We start from the raw sequence: 17,061 nt of genomic DNA, 5'->3' as shown, positions 1-17,061 counted from the left end.
CAAAGCAACGATCAATAATGGAATTTCAATAACAACCAAACAACGATCAAGAATTGGATTTCAGTAACTGACATGAAATGAATTTCAGCAATCATCAAACAACGATAAGAAAATTCAAGGCTAAAAAACAAAGAAAAAATTCGAAGCAACGACTGATTAAGCATCTGGGAACAAATCAAAGTAACGATCATTAGAACTTGAATGCAATGGGAAGATTAGAAAATTGAAGTAGCCAGAATTGTATAATTTGTACACTGGAACTAGAACGTTGGAAGAAGAAGAAATTTGAAAAGCTAAAACAGTTTTTCGTAAATCGTGTTGACCCGTGATAGGTAGCACCTCGATAATTTAGTACTTAGGCCTGTGATAGGCGGTACAATTATGATTTACGACCCTTCGGGGAGGGTTTTGGTTTGGAATTCCGAGTCCATGCATTTTGGCATATACGCATTGCATTAGGGTGCTTGGCACGCGAGTCACTTTTGATTCAAGATTATGATTGAGTGTTTTGAACTCAAGTGGTTGTTGTGGTTGTGCTATAATTGTTAAGTGTGAATGGTTTGGATTTGTGTGTAACTGTGATTGATTGCAAAACCTTTTCGAAACTCAAGTTTTCGTGGTGATTGTGCTATAATTGCTAAGTGTGATTGTTTGGATTTGTGTGTAAGTGTTGATTGATTTCGAAACCCTTTTAAAAGCTGAATTTTGCTGAATTTTGTTGTTTTCTGCAGTTTTATGATGTGTATTCGAATATAGAAGGTTGTATTCGAATATAGACATCCTATTTTTGCTACTAACTTACGTATAGTCAAATACAGAAGCTTGTATTCGAATACAGACATGCTATTTTTGCTGCAGACTCATGAAACAGCCTTGTATTCGAATACAAACATGTTGTATTCGAATACGACAGTGCAGTTTTGTTTAAAACTTCATTTTTCAACTTTTTTATGCATGTTTGGTATATGGAAACCCTTTTAAGGTGCATGCTAAGTTGAAAGGTTATTTGGTGCATTTATAACTTAAATGTTATGTGTTAATTGTTAATTTCGGTTGGTGACCTTTACAACTATTGTGGAAATCTGGGATTTGCCCTCAAATGAGAACCAGGATCTTCCCCCGGTTAGTACCCTGTGGATGGGAACGTAGTTGGACACACCTGACTGGAGTTATGTTAGGAGGATCTTGCGGGGCACGTGAAGATCATTCGGGATGTATAGTTTTTGTAGAATGATCAGATTAGGTTGACGTATATGGACTAGATGTCTTTCTTTTTTTTTTTTTAATTTGGAAGACTGTACCTATACCAATATTGTCAGGTTGACATTTTATTTTGATGGGTTCTATATACCACTTTTTGATGTGACGTGGGGAGGTTAAAATTCTCAGGGCAGTGCTTTTGTACAGGTGTCTGCCGAGAATATTCCAGAGGTATGAGCTATGTCTGATAGGCCTTATAGCCCCGGTGTATTTTGATGTTTGAATACTTTGGATTTTGATTTCGAAAACTATTCTGCTGCTTGTAAATACTGTTGACTTTTGTCGTTGTGTTACGACTTAAATATTTATCCAAAAGTATTTCTTTCTTTATTTCTTTGTTTTTATGAATTTGTTTTGAAAAAAAAAAATATACTCGCGCTTTTTAAAATCGAGGTGTTACACTATATGTATCTAAGATCTCTTTTTCTCTATCTGCCTCGTCCATTTTCTTAGTCTTCAATGCTCTTTGAGGGAAAGGAAGTGGTATATTTTGGTCAATATCAGCAGTTTCAGGGACCAAAGTGTCCTTAGAAACCTTATTATTTTTCACAGCAACAGTTTCAGGTACCTTTGATATTTCAACAGCTTTGCCATACCTCAAGGTAATTGCACTAATATTAGGGGCATTTGGATTTACTATTTACTGGACAGGTAGTTGGTTTGATCCTTGAGTCTTCATCTGATCAATTGAAGTGGCCAACTAGCCAAGCTTTGTCTCCAAGTTCTAAATTATGGAATTTGTTCTTTGTTGAAATTGGAGATTTTGGACAACCATTTGTTTGACAAGGTCCTCTAATGAAGGTGCATTGTTTTGCTGCTGATGTGGAACGTTTTACTGTTGCGGAATGTTTTGCTGCTGCCTAGGTTGCTGTTATGCAGATAGATCATAGTTGGCGATAGATCATAGTTGGCTTCAGGATTGTATATGTATGCTGCATATGCTTGAGGGGCATCAACAATTGGATCTTCTTGCAATGTAGGACATGAATGTGTAGAATGCTCTAGAGAAGTGCAAATACCACAGACCACTGCTTGGACTTTACCTACTGCCAATTTGTTTACTAAAGACGTAAGCTCATCAAGTCTGCTTTCTAGATTCTTTGAGAAGAAGCTAGAATTTCATTCATTCCCCTGGTCAACACTATTGAATTGCTTCTAGTTGTAAATTGCTGAGAATTAATGGATATGTTCTCAATCAAAGCTTTTGTCGCTTCTGGAGTCTTATCGACAAGTGCTCCCCCACTAGTAGCATCCAAAATTCTTCTATCCATAGCTAGCAAGCCTTCATAAAAATATTGGATAAGCAATTGTTTAGAAATCTGGTGATGAGGACAACTAGACACTAATTTCTTGAATCTCTCCCAATACTGATGTAATGATTCCGTGTCAATCTGCCTAATGGTACATATTTCTTTTCTGATTGAAGCAGCTCTTGAGGCAGTGAAGAATTTTTCTAGAAACAACTTCTTCAAATCATTTCAACTTGTAACAGAACCTAGCTGAAGGTAGTATAACCAATCCTTGGCAACATCTTGAAGTGAGAATGGGAAGGCTCTCATCTTGATATGGTCTTATGTGACTCCTTGAGGGTTCATGGTAGAACACACAACATGAAACTCCTTCAAGTGTTTGTGGTGATCCTCACCTGCAAGACCATTAAACTTTGAAACAAGTTAATTAAACCAGATTTAAGTTCAAATGGTACAGTAATTTAGGATATGTGATACACAATGCATTATAAGTGACATTAGGTGCAATAAGTTGTCTTAAGGTTCTATTATTCATATCATCCATATTTTACATCAAGTTGTCACTCTCACTATATGACTCTAACTCGTTAGCACTAGCGGCTCTATTAAGTATACCACGTAAACGGAAGGTCCTATCTTTTTCAGGGTCAAGGGAATGCAGATTCACAGAACTAGCCCTAGTCATGAATCATGAGAATATAACAATGCAGTGTAAAACCACAATTCGGAAAATTCTAACAATATCCTTATTGCTAAAATTGAAGTAAAAAATGGAAAACCCTATCAAATAAAATCCAAAAAATTTAAAAATACCACAAAAAATTTCTAAAAATCAAATAAAGATAACGCAAATTTTTTTGGAATTTTTTTTAGAATATTAAAATAAAAAAAATGGTCTAAACGAAGGAATTTGGAATTTGTGATTTTATGGCAAAATTCCGAGCAATCCGAGACAATCGCCTGAAAACTAGTTTTTTTGACTAGTAAAGTGCCTACGAGCTAGCAACAAGCCTATCCGAACTGTAGATCAGCAAAACAAGAAAAAAAAATGTTAGGATGGTTAGTAATACTCTAAAATTGGTTAATATTGTTATAAGAGAGTCCCCGACAACGGCGCCAATTTGATATGTTTTCGCACACGGGTCAAATACAAGTAATAAAACGTAGGTAGATGTAATAACTCTAGTCGTTTCGCAAGGACTTATGTTATAATAGTATTAGCCAAATTGAAAGTCAAAATTAGAAAGGGGGGTTGTCGAAATTAGAAAAGGGAGTTTTCAGATATTGTTCAAACTTATTAGCAAAGCGATTAATCCACTGATTCGAGAGTTTCAGACCTATCCTAGATTCTATCAACATATTTAATTTCTAAATCGTGACTCTATTCCTATTTGACTATAGAATTGATCAAACGGGCATAATCAACCCTATGTGAATTCGATTTCTGTGACTGGATTAAGCATCACAAAATATGATGTATTATAGTTAACGATCAAGCGTCGGAAAACTATCATTTAATTAATATAGAAACCAAATTATGTCAAATTAATTTAATCAGTCCTATTGAAATTGTATTAAGCAATCTGAATAACAATATAATCGAATAAAGATAAATAAAATCACAACGTGAAATTATCATTATAACTTGAACCTCAAGGTGTTTATGAAACTCCGAAACAGCTGATCAATCTAAGAAATTTAGCCTTCCATAAAATAAATAAATAAATAAATTGTTTTTCTATATCTTTCTCAATCTGAAACAACATTATTCAAAATAGAAGGAAACTCTTAATATATTGTATTCGCTTTCTTGGGCTTGTAAAACAAATGGTCCAATACTTAAAATTATTACAAAAGCTCAGATAACTAAATCTACAATTTTGGCCAAGTAAAGTTTGGCACTGGACTTTTATTCCAACACAAAAGTTGTGGGTCTGATTCTTCGATTTCCAACGCCTACTCGCGTGCGTCAATTCGATATCTAGAGCCCAAGTTATGGCCTACAAAGCAAGCAGTGGTCAATATATAAATAATATAATTAAAATTCAATTTCGACCCAAAATTTAGAAACAAGCTAAAAAGTTAATCTAAACTATAGAGAGCTTTTAAAATGCCACAATAAAAAACTAGAAACATGTGCCCAAATACTTTAATCATGAATCAATATATCATTATTTTCTTTTATCGTCTTCCTTTGTGTTAAACTCTTTTTGTCAAATGCATCTTGCGATCATTTATGTACTAGGAGGTAAAAATGTAAATGTGTTACACACCTCAATATAATAAGTCGCATAAGGCCAAAAAGTGTGTTTAGAGTAGAAGCCAAAGGGCAACTTGACATCTAATTTTAAATCACAATGGTCTTTCTTCAAAAGCCAAGATCGCAAAAATCATGGTTCGTCAAAAAAAAAAAAAAAAAAAAGAAGTAAAACATATGTGTTCCCCTCATCCATAAATTAAAGGATCGTGTCCATACAAAAAACGTGTATAAAAATAAATAAATAAATAAATAAAATAAAATATAGTAATTAATCAAATGCGTTCATTTATGATATTTCATAATATATAAATTTGAAGTGAAAAAAACAACCAGCATCTTATGGTCGGAAAATGACTTGCACCTTATGTCGAAAAAATGATCTTCATCTACAGTCGAGAAAACGACTTGCACCCAATATTGGGTAAACGACTTATGTCTTAAGCTGAGAAAACAACCTATATTGTCTGTGTCCTAAGCCAAGAAATTACTTGCATCGTAAGCAAGAAAACGAATTGCACCATAACCCGGGAAAACGACTTGCATCTTAAGCTGATAATACAACACGCACCTCTTAAGCCGAGAAAACGGCGTGCATCTTAAGCCAATAAAATGACTTGCATCCTAAGTCACGAAAACAACTTGCATCTTAAACTGATTAAATGACTCATATTCTAAGTTGGAAAAACGACTCGCACCCCAAACTAGGAAAACGACTCGTACCCCAAACTAGGAAAACGACTTGCTTCTTAAGTTGAAAAAACAACTCACCATTTGTGTCACATGTCAAGAAAATGGCCTACATCTTAAGTTGAAAAAACGACTCACACTTGAAACTAAGAAAATAACGTGCATCATTAGTTAAGAAAACGACATGCACCCTTCACATTTATTCAAAATTTTTTATTTTAAAAATAAATCAAAAATTATAATTAGGATTGATTTTGATTTGATTTATTTTCCAACAATATCAAATTTTAGCCATTTAAAGCAAGTTTTCAAAGAAAAAATAAAAATTCTGATTTTACTCTAATTATTAATTAATTGAGATATCATTTCCTAAATAATTTTAACCTAATTAGTCATTATAAATAGAGTTTTTTGAGGAAAAAATTACAAAAAAAAAATAGTTTTAGAGAAAAAAAAATATTAGAGCAACGGACACTGTAAAATAAATTATCATTTCCTTAGTCCACAATGAGATGCACCATGTTTTGTTGTTGTTGTACAAAATCCCAAACAAGAATGCAAGTCGTTAACCAGAGGATAAAAATACATAACATGAATCATCATGATGAATATAATGAGAGTGTAGTGAAACAGAACAAGAACTAGCTAGCCAATGTTGAAGTATGATATTCATTGGTGATTGGTTTTCTTGTAAACTTTAGCAAAATGAATTTTATTTTTTTCCTTCTAGTCAAATAAAGTGATTGAATTTCTTTGCATATATCAGTTTAATATCAAATAATACAATTCATCCTAATTGTAAAAAATTAATAAAATAATAATAATCCATAATTGTTAAGGGGTATTTGTTCTTGTCTTTAAATTTTTGTTTAGTCACGAACTTTCTAAACCTTGAAGAATATAAAATTATCATAATTAATAATAAGCCAACATGCATTGAAGAGTTTACCTTTACTCTTTGTCTGATTGATAACTTTTAAAATGCTTGAATACAAGAATTGATAATACAAGATTCTTATTTTCTAGGAATCTTGAATAACTAGAGGATAGTTACAAAACAAACATCCAGGAATCATCTATGATACAATACCCCTGAAAATTGAAAATATATAATTATAAATTAATATAAACTTAAGAAACCCACCATTCAATATCATCCCCACCATCATCAACAAACACATAGCACTAAGATGTTAATTTAAGGGTGGTAGTCAACAACTATGATGTTAGTTTTAGGATTACTTACAAATTGGATGTGTTACGATGCCATTGATGGACAAGTGTTACGTTGTGCCATAAACAGAGAGATGCAGGAAGCACGTCATCACCAGAGAGAATGCTGAGATTGGTTCTTCTTTGGATTTAAATGCTTGGCGGCTTGAGGGATTGAAAGCTTAGATTGTTTGGCAAGTTGAGAGATTGAGAGAAAGCAGCACTTGCAAAGGTTTGGAAATTTGAGAGAAATGGAGGATTTGAGACATATGGAGGATTTCATAATTTGGGGGAATAATTTTGGGGTTTTGAGGGAAAATGGTTTCAGAGTCCGAGCGAGAACAACTTCAAAGAGCGAAAAATGAAATGTGGGGTAAAGGAAAAACATGTTTCTCTCCAAAATGTTGCGGCAATTGTATGGAACTGTCGCAGACAATGAACGAGGGCGGTTCCTTGGCAATCTTTGCAACTTGCAACATGTGTGTCGCAATCTTCAAATTTTTTTGTAGTGGTTTGGTAAGCCATGATGCTTACATCTCCGACTATAGAGCAAATCTAATTCCCTTTTATTAGATTAATGAAATTAGGGTTTATAGAATACAAGTTATGCTTAAATATTAATAACATGTTTCATTTTACAACAATACCCCTGAACTATAATGTAGGGAGCTTTCACCCCAGCACTCCTAGTTTCCCCCACAACAAACAGTTGGGCCAAACCGTCCACTTCATCAAACCCCATAGAAACCCTTAGAAACATCCAGAATTTAACCGGATATGTATCACCTTTTTAGTTAGAGACATTTATTTCCTCTGCCATATCATTTTGTTGTTGTTTCTTATGAACTGAAAATTTCTCTAAATATCGTGTTTAACAAAAAAATGCTAAAAAGTTAGGTAAGTGTATTATGCCCATTATATGTTTGCAAATACTTGATTTTTCTGCTGATAAGATTTTCTAGCTCTACTTTCCAACCTTGAATATGTTAGATCTTGGATGGTTTGGAGAACAAAGGATACCACCATATGATACCACTAGAAGATATAACTAGAGGAAGTGACCAAAGAAAGTCACTAGAATAAGCAAAGAGATCGGAGGAAAGGAACAACACGCATTATTCGATATGTTGAACTGTACATCCAAGGAAACAAGTAGATTAAGAGGAAACATAATAAAAGGACGACTAAAAGGAAAGGAACAAAACGCGTCCTTCACTATGTTGAACTTTACATCAAAGGAAGCAAGTGGATTAAGAGGAAACAAAAATAAATGAAGGATTAGAGTAAAGGAACAACATACTCCATTCGTTGTCTCCAAAGGAGATGCCTCTAAGGATCTACCTTTACCTCTAAGTATCTGAGTCTAAGAATTTGACTTTGATAATCTACCTCCAAGGGTTTACCTCTGAAGATAAGACTCTAAAGTCAAGTGCAACATGCTCCAATAAGCTGCCTCCAACAAAGCAACTCAGAGGCAAGCATTTGACTTTGATTTACAATGTTGACTTTATCTCTACTAAGTTGCCCCTAGACAGTAACTCAATACCAGAAGATTATTGAGTCTGACTTTGAACTTCACACAATTTCTGACTCTGATTTTTAGACTCTGCCTCCAACAAAAGCAAGCGTCTAACTTTGAGGAAAGTCAATGTCTATCAGGAAAAGTCAACGCAACATGAAAAAATCAACACAACATGAAAAAATCAGCGACTCTGACTCTAATAAAAGTCATGACTCTTGAAGTTGACTCTGAAGACATGTTCTGCATACGACTCAAAAATAGAATATGATGAAGGCTCACTGCCTCTAACTCTAATACTGAAGATTCAAATGACCAAGCAGTTATTTTTTTCCATACTTGAATGAATTAAATTGTCTAGTCAGTTACATTCTTAATTTCACCGAATTAAATATCTCATCAAATAGAAACAATCCAATTCAAATTCAAGACAACAGATCTATGCGATCAAAGATAGAACATCCTAGAATCAAAGCAACGATCAATAATTGAATTTCAATAACAGCCAAACAATGATCAAGAATTGGATTTCAGTAACTGACATGAAATGAATTTCAGCAATCATCAAACAACGATAAGAAAATTCAAGGCTAAAAAACAAAGAACAAATTCGAAGCAACGACTGATTAAGCATCTGGGAACAAATCAAAGTAACGATCATTAGAACTTGAATGCAATGGGAAGATTAGAAAATTGAAGTAACCAGAATTGTATAATTTGTACACTGGAACTAGAACGTTGGAAGAAGAAGAAGAAATTTGAAAAGCTAAAACAGTTTACATCTATAAATGGTTTTCACCACTTGAGGAGCTCTACACAACCATATACGAAGCAACAAGAACAAAAATTATACGAGCTAAATATCAATCATCAAATACTTAGATTTTATTTAGCACTCAATTTTAATATCGTTCTAGTTATCCTAAGTCTGTGAGAAATATTGTAAGCATCCTCTAGTGAGAGTAAACCAACAACCAGAAACTAAACACTTGTGTAAACACTTGGATGTTAAGAAGATTTAACTAGGGAAAGTTAAGTGGTTGTAATTTGCTTTGAATTACTAGATTAAATCCTTTTGTAAGAAGGGACTGAATGTAGCTACAAGGTTGGTAGTGAAGCAGGATAAATTATAATGTTATCCCTCTCCCCTCTGTTTACTGCCTCTGATTTTTCTTATTTTATTTTCACCATTTGTTACCCCGTAAATTTCTTAAAAACCGAATACACAATTCAAACACCAATTTCTTGTGTATTTTCCACCTACATAATATGCAAAAACTTCATATTTATGTTTAAGGAAATGCACCCAAATCTTCCATGAAAAATCATTTGTAAAAGTCACAAAATACTTGGAATCACCTATAGAGTACTCTATGTTAGGCCCTTACACATCAAAATGCACATAGTCTAGGATTCCCTCTTTTTATGTTTCTCGGATCTAAAACAAACACAACACTATTTTCCAAGTATACAATACTTGCACAAATCGAGATTACATTTGTAATTCAACAAATGTTTCATATGAAGTTATGTCATCATACGCTCACAAAGATGACCCAAACACATGTGCCACAATTTTGTTGCATCATCATCAGACTCAACTAACACAACATAACCTACAATAGTACAACCCAACAGTTTTTAGATGTTACTCGTAGTCCTCTTTGCTCTAAGCATTGTCAATGCATCTTTGCTAACCTTCAAAATGTCCATATCTCCAACAGATCTATATGAGAAACCATTTGCCTATAGAGTACCTAGGGAGATCAAATTATTTCTAAACTATTTCTAATGCACCTTTTCTGGAATATATTTAACATTATTCAATGTTCAGACGATACTGTTTTCCATAGAAAAGTTAATTTTTCCCCTTTAAGTGATAGCACATGTTTTATCATCACCCAAATAAACAAAACCAAAACTACTTGACCTGAATATGATAAACCATTTCTTGTGTTACGTCAGGTGGTAAGAACAACCAGAGTCAAGAACTCATGCTTCTTTGCACTTGATAGATGAAACATAAAAGATATATCCTTCACTACTAGACTAATCAGTTTGAACCACGTTTGCAAAAATTGATGAACCCTAGTGTTTGTTTGGACAATCCCTTCTTCAATGCTCAATTAGTTTGCAACTGAAGCACTTTGATGTTTTTCTTTTCTTTATTTAGATCGTTTCTTCATAGAACCTACTTTACCTTTGTACCTTCTAAAGATCCTTCCTCTGCATTTTGTCTTCTTTGAGAATGAGACTGAAGTGCAGCAATAATAACGAGACTAACAGAGTAATAATCTTATCTTCGTCGTTGACCCTCACCTCAAATGTCACAAAATCATTAATCATTCCATTGAACTTATTGCGCATTGCAAATGATATCCTTCTTCTATCTTCAACTTGTACAATTGTTGCTTCGCAAAAAGTTTGTTTGTTAACATTTTGCACAAATATTGACTTTCCAATGTCTCTTAGACCTCATTTGGAGATGTTAGGTCAATGATATGATATATCACTTCATCTAATGCACACACATGAGTCATGCATGCAGCCTTATCCTTCATCTCTGTCATATCAGCTTATGCCATGTCAGTTTCTCCTCATATAGTGCCTTTTGAAGACCTTGATGTGCCAACAAGTTTTGAATCCTACTTTGCCATAATGCAAGGTTGGTTTTCCACTTATAGTTTTGATTTTAACAAAAGTAACAACTTCATTAAATATGCAAAAAAAAATGGAAAAAGAAAAGCAGAGGAAGGTATCAGAGTAAGCGTCCACAGGAAAGTCACCAGAGGAAGTGACTAGAGGAAGTCGCCAGATGATGAGACCAGAGGAACACAAATTATATGATATGCCTCTAAAAGTAATGTGTCTCTAAAGGTTACGAAGATTGCCTCTGATATTTGGATCTGATGTTTGGGTCTGAAGATTGGGTCTGAAGATTGCCTTTGAGGAATGGCTTTGAAACTGAGTTTGAATACTTTCTCTGAAGATTGTTTGAAAACTGAATTTAAAGCATGTCTTTGAAGCCCTTGCATATCTCTGATGTTCACAAACTCAGCATGCCTCTAAAGAATACATATCAAGGTATAATTAACTATGAAGAGATTGTTCAAATCATAAATTCAAAGCTCACAATCTACTAATCAAAATGGTGCAACACGCTCCAAATGTAGCCTCTGATATGCAACCTCTAATGTTGCACTGACTCTGAAGTTTCAACAAGATGATTTTTCAAATGTCACTAATTCTTAGTCATGCAATTCTCCCTCTGACTATCATTATCCAAGAAACACAACATCTCACTCCAACAAAAAAGTGAATGCCTATAATGAAAAGTCAAAGCATGAAATTGAAAGGATTAAGTATGAAAAGAAGACATAGCCGAATCAAAACTTGGGAAGATCCAAGAACAACCAGAATCCATTCCAACTCAAATCAAGCTAGAGTATGAAAAAAGATTCGTATTTTCGAAAAGAATCTAAAATAAGGTTTGATTCAAATTTATAATTGAAGAAAATCTTTGACCAATTTGACAAGAAGATATGGTCAAGATTTGAAGAAGATATGATTAAGATCTTATCAACATTAAGATATGAATTATTTACAAGAAGATATGATCAGGATTTATCTACAAGAAGATTTAATCAAGATTTATCACAAGAAGATATGAATTATTTACAAGAAGATTTGATCAAGATTTGTCTACAAGACAAGAACATATGAATTATTTAAAAGAAGATTTGATCAAGATTTATCACAAGAAGATATAAATTTTTTACAGGAAGATTATACCAAGGTTTATCTACAAAAAGATATGACTTATTTAGAAAAAGAGTTCATCATAATCTACAAGAAGATATGAATTATTTACAATATATGATCAAGAATTTTTTAAAAGAAGATACCCTAACCTATTCTATAAATAGATACTAAAGGCTGAAGAAGAAAATAAGAGAACTCACAAGCACAAAATTTCCTAAGTCATTATAGTTCATAAGGTTAAGGTCTAGAGAAACACTTGCTCAAAAGAAATGTTTTCAGTGTACTGAATCGTTGCAAGTAATAATAAAACGGTAGTACCGAGTGTTGAACTCAAGGATTGTGTTTTACTATCGAATTATATTTAATTACTAAAATTGAACAAAAGGTTTCCGAAATTATTGAAATAATATTTGAAATTAACAACAGTAATAAAATTGATCCTTTATTATAAGAAAAATGTCAGAGATCAGTATCACATTGAATTTAACCTTGGTTTCTAATTTGATCCTAGTTACTGAATTCCTCTATGGAATTACTAATGAATTCTCTTTATTATTCTTTCCCTAATGTCTTAGTGACAGAACCTTTAATTCTAAAGTAACCCCTAATTCCTTAGTGGATTTAAGATTAGAATTACGTATTACCGTACATGAATTCTCTTGTTAAACTATTGCATTTTCAACTAATTTAATTGGTTTCATGACCGACATCTATCCTAGATTACATTATCATGAATTTCTCATCTCAAGCAATCGTAAACTCTACTCCCATTTCAAAAAACTAATCGTAGAATATTTTAAAGTTGATCAAGGAATAAAAAGCATTAAGCACAGAGATGAGAAAAATAATTCAATACACTCATTCATATAACTCGAAATCAAATCACAAAAATAAGGGTTTCATCTTGTTACACTTATCCCTAGAGATAGAAAAGATACATATTAGAGAAGAATTACAAGAAATATTTATGAATGGTTCTTGATAAAACTGCTCCAATGATGTTAGAAACGTTCGTCTTTGAGTTTCTCTGCTAGGGCAAAAGTCTCTCAACTTCCCAATAGTCAAAAAGATCCCTAGCAAGTGAAAGAAAAAAAAACGCGTTTTTATACTTTCAGCCACGTGCCATGCGCCGCAGGCGCAAGTGGATAGAGTCAGGAAGGCAGAAATGCGCCCCAGGTGCAGGTTTTTGTGATTCAGGTGCACGTCATCTGTTGTCTGACGTATACTGCATTTGTCTCCGCTTTCGAGTATAAATTTGGCTCTGATGTCTTCATGGAAGTTGTAGCTATGGATCGTAGCTTTCATTTGCACTTGCCTTTCCTCCAATTAGATATCTACAACTCAAAATATGGTTGAAATACTCCACATAGGTCATGTTGATTTCTCACCAAAATTCAACACTGCACTAAAACAAAGAAACAACGCAAAACTACAAAAAATCTCTACTTAATCAATGAAATAAGAACATAAATATTTCATTAAATCAAAGAACTATAATCAAGAAAATATATCAAATAACTTCTTAAATTAACTAATGATTAAAGATAAATAAGACCAAAAACAATCAAAAATATGCATATGATGAAGGGTCAACACAACCCCAAACTTATTATATTGCTTGTCTCAAGCAACAATTAGTTTTAGAGTTGGTACAGTTAAAAGAAAACTTAAATTCAATTTCTCAAATCAAATCAAACTTGTAAGACCCTTAGTTTTACATTCTAATTTATGCAATTTTAGTATTTTTTGTGTGTTGAATTGCTGAGGCATTTAGCCCAATTTTTTGTTAGAGTTTGTAATATGTTTAATATATATATTGTTAGGACGCTTTGGTATCAGACTTGGTAAGGGAACAAGTTGTATAACATTGGTTATAAATATTTAAAATTCTGAAAGTTTATTATGAAGAATAATAGCTTCTGGGTTGTAAGTCTCGTGTTTAAGCCGACGTACAAGCGTTTAAGGGCAGTGAATCCTTTGAAAGTTTCTTCAAAATAAAAAGAAAAAATTTTAAATATGGATAATCTTTTTCGTAGAACTTATTTTTCCACTCCTTCTACCCAAAACTTCTCAGGAAAAAGGAACCTATCAATAGTGAAGAAATTACTATTGAAGACTTCCAAAAATCTATAAACAATTGGCAAATCTCAAAAATAAAAAAAAGATCAGGTTTATGAATCCGGTTTATTCAAAAACCTATTAAAAACTGATTATGTAATCAAAATGGAAGAACGAGATGTTGCTCTTTCTAACCCCTTTGAAACAATAGATCTTCTTTCTCCAAAAACGCTCAAAAAACACATTAACAGGAACCATAGTTTCATACATATAGGTCTTGTTCAAGTCGGTATCAAACCTTTAACAAGAGAAGGATTAAACACTTCAATCCTATGTGTCCTACGAGATGCAAGGTTCTTGAACTTTCAAGATTCAATAATAAGTACAATTGAATCTAGTCTATGTCAAGGACCAATTTGGTTTGAATGTTATCCAAATTTTTCATTATCTTTAAAAGACCCAAACATCACAAAATCTCTCATATTACAAATCAAAACTCATAATTATAAAATGATAGAAGGATCTATCCCTGTAGCTATTATTTACAGAGTTCATTACAAAGCAATGTTTTCAGCCTTTACGGCAACAAAAAATATTGAAAACAAAAAAGGCGAAACCCTATTTTTACAAACTAATTTAACAAAGGCAAACACTGTCATTCCAAAAACCATCATTTGGAAAGAAATTGATCTTCTTGAAGAATGGATTCTGCAAGGAGCTGTTAGACCACATTCCCTTGAACAGTCAAAACCAAACAACAATTTAAAGGAACTCATACAATACAATGGCGGTAGAGTGAAACTAAGTTTTTCAAGAACTTCTAGTGCCAGACATTCTGATGCTGGTTCATCCAGACCCCCTTCAGTCATACAATTACCTCAAAAAATTGAAAACCATATAAAACCATGTTTTTCATGTTCTAACATACCAAGTGCTTCTTTCCAAAACGTTGATTACTCCACAAATATACCTCGTCAAATCTACACTGCACCTCAAAACATTAATGAAGAACAGCCAAACATTTCTCCACATACTTCGCCATCCTTTTCTGCTATAACTGAAAATGTTGTTAATGAATTAAATGTCATAGAAAAGGCATTTGAAGTTGATAAAACTATTCTCCATAATGATTTTTATGCTTCCAAAAATACAAATAAAAGAACATGGTTCTTTAAAAAATTTCTAAAACAAAGAAAACAAATTCAGAATGAATTTTATACATTCATTTTACAAAATAAAGCTCATATTTTATTTTTTGAACGGTTTGAAATTTATGCAACACAAAACCCAATTTCTTACCCTTTCAAACAAAACAAAAGTTATGTTAATCCCATAACAACAAGAAACAAAACTGCAGAATGGGATTTGGCAACTGGATTAAAAATTCAGTGTGAACACCCACCTTTAAGACAAATAATAATAACACACCTAGAAAAGTCAGTAGAAGCTGCACCTTTTAAAATCCCAAGTGATAGTTCGGAAAAATATATACATAATATTTTTCAACAAAATAATTTTACAAATGTCCATCTTTGTACAATTGCAAAACAATTAACTAAGATAGAGGAACATCAACAAAATTCCACTGTCTCTACGATTGAGACAACTAATTCAAAACTAAAAACACCAGTTTTTAAACCATTTCAAATCTCAAAAACAAGCCAAAAACTATTTAGAGAAGGTATATCAGAATTTACTCAAGCCCTACATGACCAACTTAGTAGGATAGAACATTCTTCTACCTCTACACCCTTGGTAGCTAAGGATACTTTTGAGAAAACAGTAACATCTTTAGACCATATTTCTGAAGCCGAACAAGAACAACAAAATCTGTGCAAGCTCCAATGGCAGAAGGGTCAACCTTTGACCATGGTCACAGCACCAGACCTAGGAATTGAGAACAGGCCTAATGTCCTTTCTCAATCAAAATTCAATGCTAGTACTGTTTATGAATGGAACATAGACGACATGTTTGAATACAACATCCTAAGTCTCCTTCAACAAATGACAATGGCATCAAATTCCTACAAAACCCAAGCCAATACGCATGACAAAGCCATAGCTGAACTCCTAATAGCAGGATTCTCAGGCCAGCTCAAAGGATGGTGGGACTACCATCTTACACCATCTCAACACTTAGAAATATTAAATGCAATCCAAACCACAGAGGAAGGAATTCCCATCCTCGACGAAATAGGGAATCCAATACCTGATGTTGTTGCAACATTGATTCACACAATTAGCCTGCACTTCATAGGAGATCCATCTCACTTAAAGGATAAGAATGTTGAACTCCTTTCAAACTTTAGATGTAAAAAACTATCTGAATTCCAATATTACAAAAACACTTTCCTAACTAGGGTTATGCTTAGGGAAGACTCAAACCAACCTTTTTGGAAAGAAAAATTCCTTGTTGGACTCCCAACCCTTTTAGGAGCAAAGGTTAGAAACAAAATTAAAGAAGTCTATGGAACAAACCAAATCCCTTATAATCATCTGACTTATTGGGAATTGGTAAGCTTCACGCAAAAGGAAGGTTTGAAAATCTGCCAAGATTTAAAACTTCAAAAACATTTAAAATGGGAAATAAAAAGAACTAGACAAGAACTAGGATCTTTTTGCAAACAATTCGGAATACCCCCGACAAATATTTCTAAAGATTGTGGAGGATCTTGTTCAAAACCTTTTCAAAAACCTATTAAAAATTGATTACATAATCAAAACTAAAGAAATAGATGTTGCTCTTTCTAACCCCTTTGAAACAATATATCTTCTTTCTCCAAAAACACTCCAAAAACACGTTAACAAGAACTATAATTTCATACATAGAGGTCTTGTCCAAGTTGGTATCAAACCTTTAACAAGAGAAGGACTAAACACTTCAATCCTGTGTGTCTTACGAGATGCAAGGTTCTTGAACTTTCAAGATTCAATAATAAGTACAATTGAATCTAGTTTATGTCAAGGACCAATTTGGTTTGAATGTTATCCAAATTTTTCTTTATCTTTAAAGGACCCAAACATCATGAAATCACTTATGTTACAAATCAAAA

The 17,061-nt window shown here is 33.1% G+C and overlaps 1 long non-coding RNA gene across 1 annotated transcript; it reads right to left on the bottom strand.

Moving 5' to 3' along the window:
- Window positions 1-4,206: 4,206 nt before the first annotated feature.
- Window positions 4,207-7,312, bottom strand: LOC113784424 (uncharacterized). The gene is made up of 3 exons (XR_003470478.2): window positions 6,704-7,312; window positions 6,407-6,549; window positions 4,207-4,510 (listed from the first exon to the last, which is right to left on the bottom strand). It is a non-coding gene; the product is annotated as an uncharacterized lncRNA (long non-coding RNA).
- Window positions 7,313-17,061: the final 9,749 nt, after the last annotated feature.

The sequence above is a fragment of the Cicer arietinum genome, chromosome 2 (assembly GCF_000331145.2).
Source record: "Cicer arietinum cultivar CDC Frontier isolate Library 1 chromosome 2, Cicar.CDCFrontier_v2.0, whole genome shotgun sequence".
NCBI classification, from domain to species: Eukaryota; Viridiplantae; Streptophyta; class Magnoliopsida; order Fabales; family Fabaceae; genus Cicer; species Cicer arietinum.
The sequence above is the reverse complement of the archived record's forward strand: the minus strand, read 5'-3'. Positions and strand labels throughout refer to the sequence as shown.